Genomic DNA, 18800 nt, shown 5'->3' on the forward strand with positions numbered 1-18800 from the left:
ATCCAACCAATAGCCCTAGCCTTATGACTGATTATATATATTAATTAAGCTCAAACAAGGCAGGCCATACTATGTGTCAAAAGAGTTAAGACAAAGTGCTCTGAGGATATAAAAGATAGATAATGATTTTGGTTGAGGAGATTAAGGAAGCATCACTCATCCAAACACATGTAACCTCTATTTATTTTGCCTAAATATGTACATGAGTCACATGGACCAATTGACAGTATGTTTGTGTTCACAAAACCCTGATATGTTTTTTAAATCATCTGCTTTCTTACCTTGATAAGAAGCAAATTCACCTATGCATTCAATGTATAAAATAAGTAAACTAGATTTTTATCCTAGGTATCTTCCAGCCTGTAGAGTCTTTAAAAATTAAACATTCCTGCAAATTATTTGACATGAGTTATTTATGCACTTAGACCCTTAAGAAAACTTCTTATTTTTTTCTAAAATATAATGAAAAAAATTCCAGCCTTATTTTTATATGAAATTCCAATAATTATGTACTCTATATTTTAAGTAAATCAATTGTTTTTAGAAAAATAATTAGTACATGGAGATAAGTTGTGATTATCATAAAGCAATAGAGATAATTAAGATAACTAGTATATGGGAAATAGACCTGATTTTAATTTTTTAAGAATTATTAGTACAAAAATTAATACAAACATGCATTTATAAGTATTTTTGTAAAGGAAACACTAAATAAATTTAGGTTAATAAATGACTTGCCTAAGGACAACCAGATAATAAACACTGCAGTCACAACCAGGAATTCATATTTTTGACTCCAACTGCCATGCTGTTTCCACTTCCCTATGCTACTGCTTCATTTGTATTAATGCTCTAAGTCTGAAAATAAACTCAATCATATGTTAGTTTCTAGTCAACTGATACTAATCTTTTACAAAAATAAGACTACTTCCCCCTGTTATCAAAACCAACCAGTAATCAGTATTTAACAAACATCAATTATGTGTCAGTCAACTGGGAAAAATAATTAGAAAACATCATCTAACTAGAACACAGTCTTCATGAAATTCAAGGGAGTCAAGAATGGAGGAAAAAGCATATAAAAATCAGAAGATTGCCAAAAGTATATGAATTAAAATCCTTCACAAAATCCTTCACTTATTTCTTACTTCGTCTTCAAATCAGGATGTTGACTCATTTTTGAAACCTAAGAAAAGTTTAGATAAACAAATTACAAATGTAAAAAGAGGCTAAGCTAAAGGTAAGCATCTTTAAAACAAAAAATTACCAAGCAACAACTAACACTGCTGCTGTTAGAATTCCATTAAGCTAACTTTAACTAAATTGAGGCTGAAATGAAATACAAAACAGGAATAGTAATTTTAAAAATATAGCAACCATGGACCATTTTGAATAAGATAGTATAAGTGTGTATGTTTACTTTCTTTTAAAAAAAACTGCTAAATTACTTGAAAATATTGCCTAACAATTTTCAAATGTGTCATGAAGAAAAATATTTTAGATATTTGGTACTTTACACCTCCAGTGAAATTAAAGCAAACATAGGTTCTAAAATAATTTTTAAATTATTAACAAACATAGTATGGAAAAAGAAAAACAGTAACTTTACAGATGGAGAGAAATTTAGCAGATATCACCCTAAACAACTGATCAAGGTTAACAAGTTTAACTACACCAGTCATCATGCTGACATTAAAGGAATCCCTGACATGTTGTCATGAGAACACTATTTTACTTCTGTGGTTTCCTCCAACCCGCCCCCAAATCATAACCCTAGCCTAAGTATAAGAAAACAGGAGATAAATCCAAATTGAGGGACATTTCTATAAAGTACTTGACCAAGTGTTTTTAAAAGTGTCAAAATAAGAGGAGCTTCAAGATGGCAGAAGAGTAAGACGTGGAGATCATCTTCCTCCCCACAAATACATCAGAAATACATCTACATGTGGAACAACTCCTACAGAACACCTACTGAACGCTGGCAGAAGACCTCAGACCTTTCAAAAGACAAGAAACTGCCCACGTACCTGGGTAGGGCAAAAGAAAAAAAAACAGACAAAAGAATAAGGATGGGACCTGCACCAGTGGGAGGGAGCTGTGAAGGAGGAAAGGTTTCCACACATTAGGAAGCCCCTTCACAGGCAGAGACTGCAGGTGGCAGAGGGGGAAACTTTGGAGCCATGGAGGAGAGAGCAACAACAGAGGTGCAGAGGGTAAAGTGGAGAGGTTCCCACACAGAGAACCAATGCCGACAAACACTCACCAGCCGGAGAGGCTTATCTGCTCACCTGCCGGGATGGGTGGGGTATGGGAGCTGAGGCTCGGACTTTGGAGATCAGATCCCAGGGAGAAAACTGGGGTTGGCTGCGTGAACACAGCCTAAAGGGGGCTAGTGCGCCACAGCTAACTGGGAGGGAGTCTAGGAAAAAGTCTGGAGCTGCTTAAAAGGCAAGAGACTTTTTCTTGCCTCTTTGTTTCCTGGTGTGCGAGGAGAGGGGATTAAGACCGCTGCTTAACGGAGCTCCAGAGATGGGCGCAGCCACGGCTTTAACCTGGACCCCAGAGACGGGCATGAGACGCTAAGACTGATGCTGCAGCCACCAAGAAACCTGTGTGCAAGCACAGGTCACTATCCACACCTCCCCTCCCAGGAGCCTGTGAAGCCTGACACTGCCAGGGTCCCGAGATACAGGAACAATTTTCCGGAAGAACACACGGTTGCCTCACGCTTGTTCCACATCATGTGGGCCTCTGTTGACACAGGCTAGCCCTAAATTCCATACCACTAACTCCCCCCTGGCCTGAGTGAGCCAGAGCCCCCAAACCAGCTTCTCCTTTAACCCTGTCCTGTCTGGGTGAAGAAAAAATGCCCTCAGGCGACCTTAACACAGAGGTTAGGCCAAATCCAGAGCTGAACACCAGGAGCTGTGTGAACAAAGAAGAGAAGGGATATTTCTCCCAGCAGCCTCAGGATCAGCGGATTAAATCTCCACAATCAACTTGATGTACCCTGTAACTGTGGAATACCTGAATAGAAAAAGAATCATCCCAAATTGAGCAGGTGGATTTTGGGAGCAATGATATATGTATTTTTTCCCTTTTTGTGAGTGTATATGTGTATGCTTGTGTGTGTGATTTTTGTCTGTATAACTTTCCTTTTACCATTTGTCCTACGGTTCTATCAGTTTTTTTGTTTTGTTTTTTAGTATAGTTTTTAGCACTTGTTAACATGGGTGGAAGTGTTTTTTGGTTTGGTTACTCCCGTCCTTCTTTCTATTTTTTTATTAATTAAAAAAATAATTATTTTTTATTTTAATAAATTTTTAATTTAATTAAATTTTATCTCCTTTCTTTTTTTTCTCCCTTTTATTCTGAGCCATGTGGATGAGAGGCTCTGGGTGCCCCAACCAGGTGTCAGGGCTGTGCCTCTGAGGTGGGAAAGCCAAGTTCAGGACATTGGTTGACAAGCAACCTCCCAGCTCCACATAGTATCAAGCGGCGAAAATCTCCCAGAGATCTCCATCTCAACACCAAGAGCCAGTTCCAACCAATGACCAGCAAGCTACAGTGCTGGAAACCCTATGCCAAACAACTAGCAAGACAGGAACACAACCCCACACATTAGTAGAGAGGATGCCTAGAATCATAATAAGACCACAGACACCCCAAAACACACCATAAGAAGTGGACCTGCCCAACAGAAAGACAAGATCCAGCCTCATCCACGAGAATACAAACACTAGTCCCCTCCAACAGGAAGCCTACACAACTCACTGAACCAAACTTAGTCACTGGGGGCAGACACAAAAACAATGGGAACTACGAACCCACAGCCTGCAAAAAGGAGACCCCAAACACAGTAAGTTAAGCAAAATGAGAAGACAGAGAAACACACAGCAGATGAAGGAGCAGGGCCAAAACCCACTAGACCAAACAACTGAGTAGGAAATAGGCAGTCTACCTGAAAAAGAATTCAGAATAATTATAGTAAAGATGATCCAAAATCTTGGAAATAGAATGGAGAAAACACAAGAAATGTTTAACAAGGACCTAGAAGAACTAAAGAGCAAACAAACAGTGATGAACAACACAATAAGTGAAATTAAAAATTCTCTAAAAGAGATCAATAGCAGATTAACTGAGGCAGAAAAATGGATAAGTGACCAGGAAATAAAATACTGGAAATAACTACTGCACAGCAGAATAAAGAAGAAAGAATGAAAAAAAAAATTGAGGAAAATCTCAGAGACATCTGGGACAACATTAAATGCACCAACATTCACATTATAGGGGTCCTAGAGAAGAAGAGAAAAAGAAATGCACTGAGAAAATATTTGAAGAGATTATAGTTGAAAACTACCCTAATATGGGTAAGGAAATACTTAAGCAAGTCCAGGAAGCACAGAGAGTCCCATACAGGATAAATCCAACAAGAAAGATGCCAAGACATATATTAATCAAACTATCAAAAATTAAATAAAAAGAAAAAGTATTAAAAGCAGACGGGGAAAACAACAAATAACATACAAGGGAATCCCCATAAGGTTAACAGCTGATCTCTCAGCAGAAACCCTGCAAGAGAGAAGGGAGTGGCAGGACATATTTAAACTGATGAAGGGGAAAAATCTACAACCAAGATTACTCTACTCAGCAAGGATCTCATTCAGATTTGACAGATAAATTAGAAGCTTTACAGACAAGCAAAAGCTAAGAGAATTCAGCGCTACAAAACCAGCTTTACAACAAATGCTAAAGGAACTTCTCTAGACAAGAAACACAAGAGAAGGAAAAGACCTATAATAACGAACCCAAAACAATTTAGAAAATGGTAATAGGACCATACATATCAATAATTGCCTTAAATATATATGCATGAAATGCTCTAAACAAAAGACACAGAGTGGCTGAATGGATACAGAAACAAGACCCATATATATGCTGTATACAACAGACCCACTTCAGACCTAAGGACACATACAGACTAAAAGTGAAGGGATGGATAAAGATATTCCATGCAAATGGAAATCAAAAAAAAGCTGGAGTAGCAATTCTTATATCACAAAAAATAGACTTTAAAACAAACTATTACAAGTGACAAAGAAGGACAGTACATAATGATCAAGGGATCAATCCAAGAAGAAGTTATAACAATTGTAAATATTTATGCACCCAACATAGGAGCATCTCAATACATAAGGCAAATACTAACAGCCATGAAATGGTAAATCAACAGTAACAAAATCATAGTAAGGGACTTTAACACCCTACTGTCACCAATGGACAGATCATCCAAAATGAAAATAAATAAGGAGACACAACCTTTAAAAGAAACACAAGCTTTAAATGATACATTAAACAAGATGAACTTAGTTGATATTTATAGGACATTCCATACAAAAACAACAGAATACATTTTCCTCTCAAGTGCTCATGGAATATTCTTCAGGATAGATGATATCTTCGGTCACAAAACAAGCATTGGTAAATTTAAGAAAATTGAGATTGTATCAAGTATCTTTTCCGATCACAACGCTATGAGACTAGATATCATTTACAGGAAAAAATCTGGAAAAAATACGAACATATGGAGGCTAAACAATACACTACTTAATAACAAAGATATCACTGAAGAAATCAGAGGAAATCAAAAAATACCTAGAAATAAATGCCAATGAAGACATGACCACCCAATACCTATGGGATGCAGCAAAAGCAGTTCTAACAGGGAAGTTTATAGCAATACAATCTTACCTTAAGAAACAAGAAACATCTCAAATAAACAACCTAACCTTACACCTAAAGCAATTAGAGAAAGAAGAACAAAAATCTTGCAAAGTTAGCAGAAGGAAAGAAGTCATAAAGATCAGATCAGAAATAAATGAAAAAGAAATGAAGGAAACAATAGCAAACATCAATAAAACTAAAAACTGGTTCTTTGAGAAGATAAACAAAATTGATAAATCATTAGCTAGGCATATCAAGAAAAAAAGGGAGAAGACTCAAATCAATAGAATTAGAAATGAAAAAGGAGAAGTAAAAACTGACACTGCAGAAATATAAAGGGTAATGAGAGATTACTACAAGAAACTATATGCCAATTAAATGGACAACCTGGAAGAAATGGAGAAATTATTAGAAATGCACAACCTTCTGAGACTGAACCAGGAAGAAATAGAAAATATGAACAGGTAAATCACAAGCACTGAAATTGAAAATGTGATTAAAATCTTCCAACAAACAAAAGCCCAGGACCAGATGGCTTCACAAGGGAATTCTATCAATCATTTAGAGAAGAACTAACACCTATCCTCTCAAACTCTTCCAAAATACAACAGAGGGAGGGACACTCTCAAACTCATTTTAAGGCCACCATCACTCTGATACCAAAAGCAGACAAAGGTGTCACAAAGAAAGAAAATTACAGGCCAATATCACTGATCAACTTAGATGCAAAAATCCTCAAGAAAATACTAGCAAACAGAATCCAACAGCATGTTAAAAGGATGATACAACATGATCAAGTAGAGTTTATTTCAAGAATGCAAGGATTCTTCAATATACACAAATCAATCAATGTAATACACCATATTAACAAATTGAAGAGGAAAAAACATATGATCATCTCAATAGATACAGAGAAAGTTTTTGACAAAATTCAACACCCATTTATGATAAAAGCCCTCCAGATTGTAGGCATAGAGGGAACTTACCTCAACATCCTGAAGGCCATATATGACAAACCCACAGCCAACATCGTCCTCAATGGTAAAAAAACTGAAACCATTTCTACTAAGATAAGGAGGAAGACAAGGTTGCCCATTCTCACCACTGTTATTCAACATAGTTTTTGTAGTTTTACCCACAACTATCAGAGAAGAAAAAGAAATAAAAGGAATGCAATCGGAAAAGAAGTAAAGCTGTCACTGCTTGCAGATGACATGATATTATACATAAAGAATCCTAAAGATGCTACCAGAACACTACTAGAGCTAATCAATGAATTTGGTAAAGTAGCAGGACACAAAATTTATGCAAAGAAGTCTCTTGCATTCCAATACACTAATGATTAAAATCTGAAAGGGAAATTTAGAAAACACTCACATTTACCATTGCAACAAAAGGAATAAAATATCTGGGAATAAACTATGTAAGGAGAAAAAAGACCTGTATGCAGAAAATTATAAGACATTGGTGAAAGGAATTAAAGATGATACAAATAGATGGAGAGATATACCATATTCTTGGATTGGAAGAATCAACATTGTGAAAATGACAATACCACCCAAAGCAATCTACAGACTCATTGCAATCCCTATCAAACTACCATTGGCATTTTTCACAGAACTACAATAAAATATTTCATAATTTGTATGGAAACATAAAAGACCCCGAATATCCAAAGCAATTTTGAGAAAGAAAAATGGAGTTGGAGGAATCAGGCTCCCTAACTTTAGACTACACTACAAAGCTACAGTAAATAAGACAGTATGGTACTGGCAAAAAAAATACAGAAATATTGATCAATGGAACAGGATAGAAAGCCCAGAAATAAACCCACAGACATATGGTCAACTTATCTTTGATAAAGGATGCAAGAATATACAGTGGAGAAAATACAGCCTCCTCAATAAGTGGTGCTGCAAAAACTGTACAGCTACATGTAAAGTATTGAATTTAGAACACTTCCTAACACTATACAAAAAACTCAACTCAAAATGGATTAAAGACCTAGATGTTAGGCCAGACACTATCAGACTCTTAGAGGAAAACAGTAGGCAGAACACTCTATTACATAAATCACAGCAAGATCCTTTCTGACCCACCTCCTAGAGAAATGGAAATAAAAACAAGAATAAGCAAATGTGACCTAATGAAACTTAAAAGATTTTCCACAGCAAAGGAAACCATAAACAAGACCAAAAGACAACCTTCAGAATGGGATAAAATATTTGAAAATGAAGCAACTGACAGAGGATTAATCTCCAAAACTTATAAGCAGCTCATGCAGCTCAATATCAAAAAATAAACAACCCAATCCAAAAATGGGCAGAAGACGTAAATAGACATTTCTCCAAAGAAGATATATAGATTGCCAACAAACACATGAAAGAATGCTCAACATCATTAATCATTAGAGATATGCAAATTGAAACTACAATGAGGTATCACCTCACACCAGTCAGAATGGCTATCATCAAAAAAATCTACAAACAATAAATCCTGGACAGGGTTTGGAGAAAAAGGGAACCCTCTTGCACTGTTGGTGGGAATGTAAATTGATACAGCTACTATGGAGAACAGTATGGAGGTTCCTTTAAAAACTAAAAATAGAAGTACCATACCACCCAGCAATCCCACTACTGGCATATACCCTGAGAAAACCATAATTCAAAGGTGTCATGTACCACAATGTTCATTGCAGCTCTATTTGCAATAGCCAGGATATGGAAGCAACCTAAGTGTCCATAAACAGATGAGTGGATAAAGAAGATGTGGCACATATATACAGTGGTATTACTCAGCCATAAAATGAAACGAAATTGAGTTATTTGTAGTGAGTTGGATGAACCTAGAGTCTGTTATACAAAGTGAAGTAAGTCAGAAAGAGAAAAACAAATACCATATGGTAACACATATATATGACATCTAAGGGGAAAAAAAATGGTCATGAAGAACGTAGGGGCGATGGGAAGAAAGACGCAGACCTACTAGAGAACAGACTTGAGGATATAGGGAGGGGGGAGGGTAACCTGGGACAAAGTGAGTGTGACATGGACATATATACACTACTAAATGTAAAATAGAGAGCTAGTGGGAAGCAGCTGCATAGCACAGGGAGATCAGCTCGCTGCTTTGTGACCACGTAGAGGGGTGGGATAAGGAGGTTGGGAGGGAGGGAGATTCAATAGGGAAGAGATATGGGGATATGTATATGTATAACTGATTCACTTTGTTATAATGCAGAAACTAATAAACCATTGTAAAGCAATTATACTCCAATAAACATGTTTTAAAAAATGTCAAAATAATGAAAACAAAGGAAAGAATTAGAAACCATTAAGATTGAAGCAGACTAAGGAACTGTTACAACTAAATTTAAGCCTGAATTAGATACTGGAATAGATAAAAAGTATGTAGTAAAAAACAAACAAACAGAAACCTAAAATTTAGTGGAAAAGCTAATAAAATCTAAATAAAGTCCTTAGTTTGCTTAGTAGTGTTATACCAATGTTAATTTCTTAATTTAGATTCATGCATCATGATCATATTGACTCTCTACAGTATCTTTACAATTTTTCTGTAAACTTTAAATGATTGAAAAATAATAGTTAAAATATTTTTATGGATATGACGTGGAGTAAAATATTGTGCTACTGGGTTAGGCAATTTGTGGACACCAAAGCCCAAAGCCCAAAAACAAGAGAAAATAATGATGAAATTGGATTTATCAAGTTTAAACAATTTTCTCTTAAAAACATAGTTAAGAAAATAAAAAAAAAAACAATCCATAGACTTGGAAAAACTTGTAAAGCATAAATCAAAACTACAGAATAAATTAGGATTTTGGGATTAACAAATTCATACTACTGTATATAAAATACGTAAACAGCAAGTACCTACTGTGTAGCACAGGGAATCATATTCAATATCTTGTAATAACTTTCAATGGAAAAGAATCTGGAAAAGAATATATATATATATATCTGTGTGTGTATATATATATAAAACAATTACTTTGCTGTACACTTGATACTTATACCACATTTTAAATTAACTATACTTCAATAAAAACAATTGTACACAATATATGAATCTCTTATGATTGAAAATATATATGTGTGTATTCAAAAACATTTAAACACACTTCACAAAAGAAGATATACAGTTACACAAATAATTAATGAGCCCATGTAAAGATGCTCAACAGCACTAGACATCAAGGAAATGCAAATTAAATGACATGGGATGCTACTAATACTAAAGTGACTAAAGTGAAAAAGACTAGTAATGCCAAAAACAGGCTAGGATGTGGCAAAATTGGAACTCATATATTGCTGGTGAGAATGCAAATGGCACACTTATTTTGGAAAAAAATGTTTGGAAGTACTTAATGAAAATCGTCACACATTTTTCATATGACCAAGCATTACCACTCAACAGAAATAAAATTATATTTTCACACAAAGAAGTGGATGTGGATGTTCATTACAACATTACTTATTACTGCTGTAAATTGGAAAAAAATAAACGTTTTTCAACAGATGAATGGGTAAGCAAAGGTTTATTTCTTCAATGAATTGCTACTCAATAATAAAAATAAAATACTGATGCAGAAAATAACATGGAAAGTCTCAAAAACATTTTGCTACCTGAAAGAAAAACACAAGACACTGGGTGTGTATGGATCAACTTACGTGGAATTGTAGAAAATACAAAACTATCGTAGCAGAAAGTAGATCAGTGTTTTGGGCTTGGGAGAGGAAAGAGATTTTAGTATAAACTTTCAAGGAAAAAGGGACTTTTCCACAGCTTAATTTTGGTAGTGTTTACACAATTATATACAATTACCAAAATATATCAAGCTGTATATATTTTTTTCTTGAATTTTTGAATTTAATTTTATTTTTTATACAGCAGGTTCTTATTAGTTATCTATTTTATACAAATTAGTGTATATATGTCAATCTCAATCTCCCAATTCATTCCACCACCACTGTCCCCCTGCCACTTTACCCCTTGGTGTTCATACATTTGTTCTCTACATTTGTGTCTCTATTTGTGCCCTACAAACTTGTTCACTTGTACCATTTTTCTAGGTTCCACATATACACATTAATATGTGATATTTGATTTTCTCTTCCTGACTTACTTCACTCTGTATGACAGTCTCTAGATCCATCCACGTCTCTACAAATGACCCAATTTCATTCCTTTTTATGGCTGAGTAATATTCCATTGCATATATGTACCACATCTTCCTTATCCACTCATCTGTTGATGGACATTAAGTTGCTTCCATGACCTGGCTATTGTAAATTGTGTTGCAATGAACATTGGGGTGCATGTGTCTTTTTGAATTGTGGTTTTCTCAGGATATATTCCCAATAGTGGGATTGCTCAGTTATATGGTAATTCTATTTTTAGTTCTTTAAGGAACCTCCGTACTGTTCTCCATAGTGGCTGTATCAATTTACATTCCCACCAACAGTGCAAGAGGGTTCCATTTCCTCCACATTTGTTGTTTGTCGATTTTCTGATGAAGCCCATTCTAACTGGTGTGAGGTGATAACTCATTGTAGTATTGATTTACATTTCTCTCATAATTAGTGATATTGAGCAGCTTTGCATGTGCTTCTTGGCCATCTGTATGTCTTCTTTGAAGAAATGCCTATTTAGGTCTTCTGCCCATTTTTTGATGGGGTTGTTTGGTTTTTTAATATTGAGCTGCATGTGTTGTTTATATAATCTGGAGATTAATCCTTTGTTGATTAATTTGCAAATATTTTCTCCATTTGGAGGGTTGTCTTTCTGTCTTGTTTGTAGTTTCCTTTGCTTTGCAAAAGCTTTTATGTTTCATTAGGGTCCTATTTGTTTACTTTTGTATTTATTTCCATTACTGTAGGAGGTGGACCAAAAATATCTTGATGTGATTTATGTCACAGAGTGTTCTTCCTATGTTTCTCTCTAAGAGTTTTATAGTGTCCAGTCTTACATATAGATCTGTAATCCATTTGGAGTTTATTTTTGCATGTGATGTTAGGGAGTGTTCTAATTTCATTCTTTTACATGTAGCTCTCCAGTTTTCCCAGGACCCTAATTGAAGAAACTCTCTTTTCTCCATTTTATATCATTGCCTCCTTTGTCATAGATTAGTTGACCACAGGTGCATGGGTTTACTTCTGGGCTTTCTATCATGTTCTATTTATATATTTCTGTTTTTGTGCCTTTTCCTTTTTGTCTTGATTACTGTAGCTTTGTAGTATAGTCTGAAGCCAGAGAGTCTGATTCCTCCAGCTCCGTTTTTTCCCCTTAATTCTACTTTGGCTATTTGGGGTTTTTTATGTCTCCATAAAGATTTTAAGATTTTCTGTTCTAGTTCTGTAAAAAATGTCACTGGTAATTTGATAGGGATTGCATTGAATCTGTAGATTGCTTCAGGTACTATAGTCATATTCAAAATATTGATTCTTCCAATCCAATAACATGGTATATTTCTCCATCTGTTTATGTCATCTTTGATTTCTTTCATCAGTGTCTTATAGTTTTTTGAGTACATGTCTTTTACCTCCTTCGGTAGATTTATTCCTAGGTATTTTATTCTTTTAGTTGCAATGATAAATGGGATTGTTTCCTTAATTTCTCTTTCTGATCTTTTGTTGTTAGTGTATAGGAATGCAAGAGATTTCTGTGCATTAATTTTCTTTCCTGCAATTTTACAAATGTTTAGCTCTTGTGGTTTTCTGGTGGCAACTTTAGGATTCTCTATCTATAGTATCATGTCATCTGCAAACAGTGACAGTTTTACTTCTTCCTTTCCAATTTGTATTCTTTTTATTTCTTTTTCTTCTTTGATTGCCATGACTAGGACTTCCAAAACTATGTTGAATAATAGTGATGAGACTGGGCAACCTTGTCTTGTTCCTGATCTTAGAGGAAATGCTTTCAGTTTTTCACCATTGAGAATGATGCTTGCTGTGGGTTCGTCATATATGGCCTTATTATGTTGAGGTAGGTTCCCTCTATGCCCACATTCTGGAGTGTTTTTATCATAAATTGGTGTTAAATTTGGTCAAAAGCTTTTTCTGCTTCTATTGAGAGGATCATATCATTTTTATTATTCAATTTGTTTATATAGTGTATCACATTGATTGATTTGTGTATATTGAAGAATCCTTGCATCCCTGAGATAAATCCCACTTGATCATTGCATATGATCATTTTAACGTGCTGTTTGGTTCTGTTTGCTAGTATTTTGTTGAGAATTTTTGCATCTATATTCATCAGTGATGTTGGTCTGTAATTTTCTTTTTTGTAGTATCTTCGTCTGGTTTTGGTATCAGGGTGATGGTGGCCTCATAGAATGAGTTTGGCAGTGTTCCTTCCTCTGCAATTTTTTGGAAGTATTTGAGAAGGATGGGTGTTAAGCTCTTCTCTAAATGTTTGATAGAATTCACCTGTGAAGCCATCTGGTCCTAGACTTCTGTTTGTTGGAATATTTTTAATCACAGTTTCAATTTCATTACTTGTGATTGGTATGTTCATATTTTATATTTCTTCTTGATTCAGTCTTGGATGTTTATACCTTTCAATGAATTTGTCCATTTCTTCCAGATTGTGCATTTTATTGGCATAGAATTGCTTGTAGTAGTCTCTTAGGATGCTCTGGATTTCTGCAGTGTCCATTGTAACTTCTCCTTTTTCATTTCTAATTTTGTTGATTTGAGTCCTCTCCCTCTTTTTCTTGATGAGTCTGGCTACAGGTTTATCAATTTTATCTTCTCAAAGAACCAGCTTTTAGTTTTATTGATTTTTGCTTTTGTTTTCTTGGTTTCTATTTCATTTATTTCTTCTCTGATCTTTATGATTTCTTTCCTTCTTCTAACATTGGGTTTTGTTTGTTCTTCTTCTAGTTGCTTTAAGTGTAAGTTTTGGTTGTTTATTTGAGATTTTTTTTTGTTTCTTGAGGTAAGCTTCCCTCTTAGAACTGCTTTTGCTTCAGCCCACATGTTTTAAATGGTCGTGTTTTCAGTGTCATTTGTCTCTAGGTATTTTTTAATTTCATTTTTGATTTCTTCAGTGATTTCTTGGTTATTTAGTAATGTATTGTTTAGCTTCCATGTGTTTGTGTTTTTACGTTTTCCCCCTCTAATTGAATTCTAATCTCATAACATTGTGGTAGGAAAAGATGCCTGATATGATTTCAATTTTCTTAAATTTACTGAGGCTTGATTTGTGACCCAAGATGTGGTCTATCCTGGAGAATGTTCCTTATGCACTTGAGAAGAAAGTGTAATCTGTTGTTTTGGGATGGAATGCTCTATAAAAATCAATTAAATCTATCTGATCTATTGTGTCATTTAAAGCTTCTGTTTCTTTATTAATTTTCTCTCTGGATGATATGTCCATTGGTGTAAGTGAGGGGTTAACGTCCTCCACTATTATTGTACTACTGTCGTTTTCCTCTTTTACATCTGTTAGCAGTTGCCTTATATATTGAAGTGCTCTTAGGTTGGTGCATACATATTTATAATTGTTATATATTCTTCTTGGATTCATCTCTTGATCATTATGTAGTGTACTTTCTTGTCTCTTGTAACATTTTTTATTTAAAAATCTATTTTATCTCATATGAGTATTGCTACTCCAGCTTTCCTTTGATTTCCTTTTGCATGAAGTATCTTTATCCATCCCCTCACTTTCAGTCTGTAGGTGTCCCTAGGTCTGAAGTGGGTCTCCTGTGGACAATATATATATGGGTCTTGTTTTTGTATCCATTCAGTGAACGTGTGTCTTTTGGTTGGAGCATGTAATCCATTTACATTTAAGGTAATTATTGACATGTATGTTTCTATTACCATTTCCTTAATTGTTATGGGTTTGTTTTTGTAGTTCTTTTCTTCTCTTTTGTTTCCCATTTAGAGAAGTTCCTTTAGCCTTTGTTATAGAGCTGGTTTGGTGGTGCTGAATTCTCTTAGCCTTTGCTTGTCTGTAAAGCTTTTGATTTCTCCATCTAATCTGAATGAGATCCTTGCTGGGTAGTGTAATCTTGGTTGTAGGGTCTTTCCTTTCATCACTTTAAATATGTCATGCTACTCCCTTCTAGTTTATAGAATTTCTGCTGAGAAATCAGCTGTTAACCTTGTGGGAGTTCCCTTGTATGTTAGTTGTCATTTTTCCCTTGTTGCTTTCAGTAATTTTTCATTGTCTTTAATTTTTGTCAATTAGATTACTATGTGTCTCGGCATGTTTCTCCTTGGGTTTATGTTGCCTGGGACTCTCTACACTTCCTGGACTTGGGTGACTATTTCCTTTCCCATTTTAGGGAAGTTTTCAACTATAATCTCTTCAAATATTTTCTTGGGTCCTTTCTCTCCCTCTTCTCCTTCTGGGAACCCCATAATGTGAATGTTATTGTGTTTAATGTTGTCCCAGAGGTTTCTTAGGCTGTCTTCATTTCCTTTCATTCTTTTTTCTTTATTCTGTTCCACAGCAGTGAATTCCAACATTGTATCTTCCAGGTCACTTATTCGTTCTTCTGCCTTAGTTATTCTGCTATTGATTGCTTGTAGTGTATTTTTCATTTCAGTTATTGTATTGTTTATCTCTGTTTTTTTGTTGTTGTTCTTTAATTCTTCTAGTTATTGTTTATTTCTTCAAGGTCTTTCTTTGTTGAACATTTGTGCATCTTCTTGATCTTTGCCTCCATTCTTTTTCTGAGATCCTGGATCTTCTTCACTATCACTATTCTGATTTCTTTTTCTGGAGGGTTGCCTATCTCCACTTCATTTAGTTGTTTTTCTGGGGTTTTATCTTGTTCCTTCACGTGGTACAAAGTTCTCTGCCTTTACATTTTGTCTGTCTTTCTATGAATGTGGTTTTCATTCCACAGGCTGCAGAATTATAATTCTTGCTTCTGCTGCCTGCCCTCTGGTCTCAAGCTGTATACTTCTGACAAAAATTTATTTTATATAAATAAAAACCTAATAATCAGAAAAGAGGAATAATAATGTAAAAAAAAAAAAACTTCCAAGAAAATCAATAAACTGTAAGATATCAAACAAGAAGGCAATAGGAACAGAGATCATAAAAATATTTACTATTTCCATAAGGAAAAAGGCAATTGCAGTTAAGCAATTTCAGGATTGTCTTAGCAAATCCATTACTTCAGGTTCTTATCTCTGCAATTCTTTTGATATCAGGAAAGCTGTGGATACTAGACATCATATTCTTATGCAGTTCTATAAAATGCATGTTCTCATGCAGGAAGGGGGAAGTATATAAGTGTCTTATTGCTGCCATAAGAAATAATTACAAATCTAGCAATCTAAACAACACAAATTATTTTTTTAATTCTTTAGATCTGAAATCTGACATCGATTTGACTATGCTAAAATCAAAATGTTGCCAGGGCTGTGTTCCTCCTGGAGGTTTGTGAGGATCCTTTTATTTGTCTTTTCCAGCTTCTAGAGGCTGCCTGCATTCTTTGGCTCATGATCACTTACTCCATCTTCAAAACCAACAATGGCTGGATGAGTCCTTCTCACATCATACCTAAAGACCCTTCTTTATCATCACATCACTCTCTGACAACAGTTAGGAATGTTTGTCTGATTTTCAAGGCTCTTGTGAGTAGATTGGATCCTCCTGGATAATCCATATCATAGGCATACATTTGATTACATCTGCAGAATCCCTTTTGACATTTAAAGTAACATATTCATAAGTTCCAGAGATTAGGACAGGGTCACCTTTGGGGGATCATTATTCTACCTACTACGGAGGGGTTGACAGTTGATGAGAGAGCTCTTTTAAACTGCCTGTCTCCTTTCATCAGAGAGGAGATATATTTCCTAAAAGCCTCAGGCAGACTTTCCCTTATAACCCATTTACCAGAATGAGTAAATGCAAAGGAAATAAAGTAAATATCTAGCTTTTCCATCTTCTGCAGAGGGAGAAAAACCAGATGACTCTTAGACCACCAGGATCAGTCACATACTGCTTTTCCATGGTTTTTCTTCCAAGAAGAAAATGACAGAAAAATGTTGTAAAATGTCCAAATAGCAAAACTCTCCTTTAACTCTGTGGCATTAGGTAGATACAATAACATATGCAATATCTCAGGAAATAAAACATATAGGGCTTCCCTGGTGGCACAGTGGTTGAGAGTCTGCCTGCCAATGCAGGGGACATGGGTTTGTGCCCCAGTCTGGGAAGATCCTACATGCTGCAGAGCAGCTGGGCCCGTGAGCCATGGCTGCTGAGCCTGCGCATCCAGAACCTGTGCTCCGCAACGGAGAGGCCACAACAGTGAGAGCCCCGTGTACCACAAAAAAAAAAAAAAAAAAAAAAAACATAAAAATTTCCTTTGAATCAAAATTTTAATGATGTACTCCAACAAACTGAAAGGTAAGTGATGATGGCTAATGATTGAGGTTGAGACCTTACTCTGTGCTGGCAATTTTCAAAGAAATGTTAGTTAATTCTCACCATACTCTTGTGAAGGAAGTACTGTAATTAACCTCATTTCCAAATGAGAAAACATCACAGAAAGATTAAATATTTTTTTCATTGTCACATAGCTATTCAATAGTAAAGATTCAACCTAGCAATTCCAACTCTATAACTTACTCTTCATCATAAAATTATAATTTTACATAAAAATTTGTGGTGCCTATGAGATTATAAAATGAAAACTTCTAGAAGACAGTTTAATATATTCAGTCTAAACCTCAGAAGTGAGGTCTAGATTGGAGATATAGATTTCAAAACATGGAATTCAAATGAAACTTCAAAACATAGATTTAAAAATATGTCTGTTGGGGAAGCTGATGGCAAGAGTTTGGCAGCAACATAATAAGCCACGAGGAGGCCAGTAGAAGCATGGTATTGGGATCACAGAAAACTGAGGGATGGTCTGAGCAAGCGGCTAGTCAGAAGTTAGATAGTCCCAGAAGAGTACCAAAAAATCATATCCCATGGCTTGACAAGTCCAGAAGCCCACAGGGTGCCTTTGGTAACACAAGAAATGTCTGAAAAATCAGGGGGAAAAAAGGTACCAAACAAAAACTAATACCAGTAATTACACCACCTTATATTCATGTAGTACTTTAAGTGTTTTACAATTTCTGATTCTCTTCTATTTTTTTCCTCGTCTAAATGAGCATTAAATGTGATGTAAAAGCAAGTGTTTCATCGTTTATTCTAGGAACTTGTATCTGCTTCTTATAAGGCAGGAGCCTGATGTTTTCAGGAAGAGATGATTGAAAACGTTCATCTCTACTGCAAAAATAGTGGCTAAACAAGAACAGTTCCAGAAATTGGGAAGGGATGCCTACATATATAACTTTCTGCTGAAGAAAACCCTGGAGCTTCTTGAAGTTGTTATTGCTGTTTCTGTTTTAACTCAATCTTATTTTGAATAAAGGTCAAAACCATCATTTTTGTTCACTTAGCAATATAACATGATCATTTTTCCCCATATCAATCCATAAAATGTTCTTTCTTCTTAACGGAATCAGCATTCCTAATTACTTCCAAAAATCCTGTAGGAAAGCCTCTTTCATATTCTGACTTATGCATGAAGAACTGTAAGAACAATTCAGTTCTCAATGGGCTTGCATTTGGAATATTTCAGAAACTCTCTGGACTTCTCTGCTCTGTTTTATTAACATTGACTCCCAGCATTATATTAGAATAGATTTTATTTTCTCTTTATGTCAATTACATTGATTGACAGTCTGCAATGAGTTTCCTAGTAACACCTAGGGGATGCTTAGGTTTCCTACTTTACTTCATAATATTGAGAACTTGTCACTAAAATGTCACCTTTCTTTTCTGCTGATGAAGACAATTTACTCTTAACCTCACATATAATTTGCAAAATACAATAAGGCTTTAGATTATGCAACTACTTGACAGCTTGGATTTTTACATGGTTTCTTCCCCACCACCAACCCCAAGTAATAATCTTGAATTCTCTGTGGGAGGTAGTTAAGATTTATCTGTTAATTGAATCATGGCTACTTGTTCTGTCTACATAAAGCCAAATAAGTTTTTAAAGCATAAATACTAAATGATTA

The sequence above is a fragment of the Tursiops truncatus genome, chromosome 20 (assembly GCF_011762595.2).
Source record: "Tursiops truncatus isolate mTurTru1 chromosome 20, mTurTru1.mat.Y, whole genome shotgun sequence".
Taxonomy (NCBI): domain Eukaryota; kingdom Metazoa; phylum Chordata; class Mammalia; order Artiodactyla; family Delphinidae; genus Tursiops; species Tursiops truncatus.